Source organism: Vigna unguiculata, chromosome 11 (assembly GCF_037176805.1).
Source record: "Vigna unguiculata cultivar grain cowpea cultivar isolate G323 ecotype 2 chromosome 11, ASM3717680v1, whole genome shotgun sequence".
NCBI classification, from domain to species: domain Eukaryota; kingdom Viridiplantae; phylum Streptophyta; class Magnoliopsida; order Fabales; family Fabaceae; genus Vigna; species Vigna unguiculata.
The window spans coordinates 11,765,196-11,770,843 of record NC_140802.1 but is presented as its reverse complement, the minus strand read 5'-3'; positions in this window follow the sequence as shown (position 1 = coordinate 11,770,843).

Here is a 5,648-nt window from a genome sequence, read left to right as displayed (position 1 = left end):
TTGAAGCTTATCAGTAAACCATGATGCTGAAGCACGTGTGCATCACTTAATGGCAGCTAGTATGTTAAATGGTGGTGCGTGACAAATTGGGCTGCACTCGTGGATTGGCCCAACAGAGAGAGGCTTCAATATGACACTTTCAAGAAAAGCAAGTTGTCCGCATTAGAGTGATAAATTGGGCCGCAGGTCCAATATCAATTGGCAACTTAGAAATAAAAGACGGCATTTAGCAAACAAACCCAATTAGAACAAGTTTTATTTAATTAAAAATAAAATAAATTAAAAGAAATTAAAAGCAATGGGCCTAGGCATTGGCCCAATGCTATAAGCCTTATTGGGGTCACATCACTAAACATGAGCGCGAAGTTGAGTTCCTCACCCTGCAACAGGGGAATATGTCAGTGCAGGAATATTTGGAACAATTTGAGTATTTGGCGAGGTTTTACTCGCATGCAATTATAGAGGAATGACACTGCAAGAAGTTTGAAGGTGGCCTGAAACATGAGTTACGTCGGTTCATTGTGCCCCTAAGGGTCAGGGAGTTTCTGGTCTTGGTGGAACAAGCCAAGAGTGTCGAGCAGTTAGAGATGGGGCCTAGTCGGGTCAGTCGACCCCAAAAGAACAATACATAAAATAAACAAGAGAAGAAACCCTATAGTGGACCCTAGTCATCCTCGCAGAAGTTACAGTGTTATAATTGTGGAAGAGAACACCTTAGGAGGGACTGCACGAAATCGACAGGCAATGGAGGAGGCAGCGCTAGCACTTGCAAATGCTACGCTTGTGATCAGCCGGGGCACTTTGCTAACAAGTGTCCTAATAAGAAGATCACTTTAGGAGCATGACCTCAGCTACCTTCGATGGAGAGGCCTAGAGCAGCAAGCCGAGTCTTTGCCAGGACCAACACTGAAGCCATCCAGTCAGGTAGCCTCATACTCGACTATTGTTTATCGTTGGGTAATAGTGTACTAGTACTGTTTGATTCAGGAGCTTTGCACTCCTTCATATCTCACGACTGTGTGAAGAAGATGGGATTGTCGACTCATGATTTAGGATGTGAGTTAATAGTAACAACACCAGCATCTGGACAGGTTTCAACCAATTCTGCCTATGTTGGATGCTCGATAGAAGATGAGGGTCAAAGATTCAAGGTGAATCTTGTATGCTTGTCTCTAGAGGGACTAGATGTAATATTGCGGATGGACTGACTGTCTATCAACCATGTTATAATTGATTATGGACGGCGTAGAGAGTATTTCCAGAAACAAAAGGGATAGGGCTAGTATCGGCGAAGGAGGCCATGAGAGAAATGAAAGAAGGAGCTACTTGCTTCGTGATACTGGCTCATACTGAAAAGAAATGCATAGAAGAGCAGATCAAAAGTATATCAATAATGGATGAGTATGCCGACGTGTTTCCAAATGAAATACCCAAATTACCACCAAGTAGGGACATAGATTTTTCTATTGATCTAATCCTTGGAGTCGGTCCAGTGTCGGTGGCTCCTTACAGAATGGCACCGGCAGAACTAGAAGAGTTGAAAAAGCAGATCGAGGATTTGCTAGAGAAGAAATTCATCAGACCTAGTGCATCGCCGTGCAGAGATCCTATGTTACTGGTAAAGAAGAAGGATGAGAGTTCTTGGTTATGTGTAGACTACCAGCAGTTCAATAAGCTCACGATAAAGAATAAGTATTCACTATCGACGATTGATGATCTACTAGATCAACTGAGAGGGGCAGGTGTGTTTTACAAGATTGATTTAAGATCTATATACCATCAGATTCTAGTCAAATCGGAAGACATCCAGAAGACAACATTCATTTTGAAATGGTGATTTTAGCCAAGAAGGGGGGTTGAATTGGCTTTATAAAACATTTTCGAAAGCTTAAACCTCTTTTCAATTGAATCAAATAGACTGGAAAGTTAGGATGTAAATGCAGCAAAACAGTACACTTTCAATCGATTAAAAACATAAAACAACAGACTAATTTGTTCTTGAGCTATGAAACAATAGATTAAAAAGAGAAATCAGTCAGCTAAAATACTAGAGATTTATACAGAATGCAGAATTCACAAATTCAACTCAAACACCAATCTTTGACATACAAGACATGTTCTAATCAATATTTTTAACAAGTATACAACCTTAGATTACACAAGAACGTATTAAATCACACCAAAGAATGAATTGCTTGGTTTTCTTGAGTTTTTAAAGAGTTTCAAAGTGAGTGAGATGAGGGAAAAAGAATTGTAGAGTTGTTTTTATACTGGTTCACTCAATCACAGAGCTACATCCAATTTAGCAGGACAATCTGAGCCTGGTTTCCTCTATATTCAAAATTTTTACAAATCACACACCAAGATTACGCTTTTGAACAAAGAAACTCACAAGATTTTTGACTCACACAAAAATCTAGACACACCCCGCAAGAATCACACTTGCATACCTGAAATCACATCAGGCAAACCAACCAGAGGCATAAGAACATCCAAACCTGATGGTGGCTGTCCCTAGCCAACCATACATGTGTTCTTCAAGCTACTCACAAGCCAAAATGCCTCCAAGATCAACCAAGATCTTCAAACCACAAGTTGCAGTTGCATATTGTAGAGAGAGAGAGTTTTCCAAAGAAGAATGACAAAGTTTTGTGCTCAAAAACTCAGATTCGCACCTCTGCTCTCGAAAACACAACTTATATAGTCTAGTTTAAGTGAAAATAGTCGATCGAATTTTCTGTACAGTCAACTTATTTCGCTTGACTTAAGTGAAATTAGTCAATTGAAAAATAATTCAACTGACTGAATGCTGTCATACTAGAAACTATATACAACAAGTCTTTGAACCTGTTAAAACCCATTTTAACAAATTAAAAGAGACACACTAAGGTACACAAGACATCTAATTTATGTCATATAGCCTACCAACATGATATAACACTAACACATTACATTTAACATGTTATTTTCAGACTTAATACACTAAAACTTAATCTTCTAGTGGATCGTCATCAATCTTCATCAAACACCTATGATCTTTATGCACATGGCTTTATCAATTCTTTGCTTCAAGCTTGCTTATGCCAAAAATCTCCCCTTGAATTGATGAAGCCAACATCCTCGAGTTGAATTGATGAGCTAAGATCCATAGAGAAACTTGAAAAAACTTTTGCATACAAGATACCGATATACCAAACATACAACCAAGCAAAAGCACATAAGCATACATACATATCACATATGCATATGCTCCCCTTATCACTAATAATGTGATTTAACTTCAGATTTGATTAAGTTTGCAATGCAGCACACAAAATGCAGCACGAAAATGTAATGCATGGCCTATGAGCCATCCCCTTCACTTATTCCTAGGGTTGTCTCTATTGTAGACATTAGAAAGAAGGTCATGAACATTATGCAACTGGTCATCCTGGTCTTGCAACTGTACCTAGGCGGACATGATCGATATTGCTAACTACCCGGTCCGAACCGCCTAAGACTAGTCCTATCATAAAAAAGAATAGATGGTTAGTTAGCCACACAAAATAATAACACATACATAGCGGCTAATGTAACACCCCCGGATCCTCTTGGGCTTACCAGGCATCCCACCTGCCACCCTCAAACCGGTTGTGTTAGGTCTGCAGCCCAATACACCCCAACCCATCACCCTTCTCCGTCCATTCATACTGGGTGGGTTGTTGCCAGTGGGAATCGAACCCCCAACCTGACCTTTAACACCTCTGGCACACCAGCAGATGCTACCAGTTGTGCTGCAGCGCAACTGGTAGCATCTGCTGGTGAACCAGAGGTGTTAAAGGTCAGGTTGGGGGTTCGATTCCCACTGGCAACAACCCCCCAGTATGAATGGACGGAGAAGGGTGAGGGGTTGGGGTGTATTAGGCTGCAGACCTAACACAACCGGTTTGAGGGTGGCAGGTGGGATGCCTGGTAAGCCCAAGAGGATCCGGGGGTGTTACAGCTAACGCCGCCTACTTCAAGAATAACACATGAGTAAAAGCCGCCAACTCCAAACTTAGAAAATAACAATAGGGTTTCTAGTGTCAAATCATAAACTCGGAACCTGGGCCTGGCCCAAGCTCACTCAAAGCCTAAACACTGGCCCAACGCAATAAATAGGGGCAAAACCTATAAAGGGGGTAAAACATAGTTAATAACTCTAAAAATACATGTGGACCCCAACAATTAAAGGTACGCTTTTATTAATTCACTAATATGTGATTTGACTTTTGAGAGTCTTTGCTGACTTGATCGTCAGAGTCCTTTCCGTAGGTAACCCCCTAAGGGTCCGATCCACCAACACTAAAAGAGGATATATTCAAACCAAGGAGCAACCAGTCTGAGAAGTCAACGATTGGGGTAAGATATGATTTGTGCTTCTTGATACTCTGTTATCCTTTCCGCAGGAACACTTATAAAATCTGTCAAAGCACTAATTCAATGTTTAAATACAATTTATTGATATTAATAACACTATTATAATATTTAAATAATACATGGAATAATATTATAAATTATGATGTTAGAAATTAAAATAAAACATATGTTTTTAGATATTAATATATTTAGCATACACAATAATTTTTAAATAAAAGATTTATTATATTCAAATTAAAATTTCAATTGTATGAAAAAATATTTAGTGATAATTGTCGCAACTTAGATGATGGCAACAAAATGACTAACTTGATAAAAACATGGCATTTTAAAATGAAATATAATTTTGGGAGTCACCAGCATAATTTATTTTGGGAAACTATGGAAAACCATAAAATAAAACATGTGGTATGTAAAAAAAAAATATTTTGAGTCTTGGTGGTGGAGCTCCAAAGGTACATGTAGAACTCCATGGTGTAGCGGAAATTGGATGAATGAGTGGAGGCGATTTTTGAAGGCACTTGCAAGCTATGGTAGGTGAAGGAGGTGATAGGATTTCCTAACCAATGCTAGCCTAAGGAAGGTGGCTAGAGGTAGAGAGAGGAAATCTCTAGAAAGAGTGACTCTTAAAGGAAATAGAGGGAGGAGTGATCTCAACTCAATTAATATCTATTACATAAAATTCAAGAGTGCATATAATGCTGAAAAATTATGGCTTTTATACTCAAGCCATTACACATGAGGAATCTCGGCCCTAGGATGAGAAGGAGAAAGCATCTTGGCCTTTGATGCTAGCTTGGAGAAGAAGGTTTGATCTTGGCCGTGAGATCCTAACTTGAAAAGAAAGCCAAGTCTCCTAGCCCTTGGATGAAGGTGTGATGAATCTGTGAGCTCTCCTTCCTTTCACCAAGTGATGCTCTCGGCCAAGCATAGCAAAAATTGGGTCGAGCCCAATGTGTATCTCAATCAACATGTTTTTATGTCTTATGCATTATGGAAAGCAAAGCCCAAACAATGGCCCAATTTAAATCTACACTACTAGATTTACATGCACTTCTTCAAGTCTTTGTTATCTCTTTGGCCCATGTAAATAATGTGAGAAGCCCATTGAGTTTGTGATCATCTAATGGGAGACCCTTTTGAATCTTCTTCATCATTGATCTAGAAATTGGGCCTTTAAGTGGGCTTGCGCTTGAAATGGGGCTTGAAGGTGCATTTGAGCTTGTTGGGGTCACATCATCCCCTTCCCC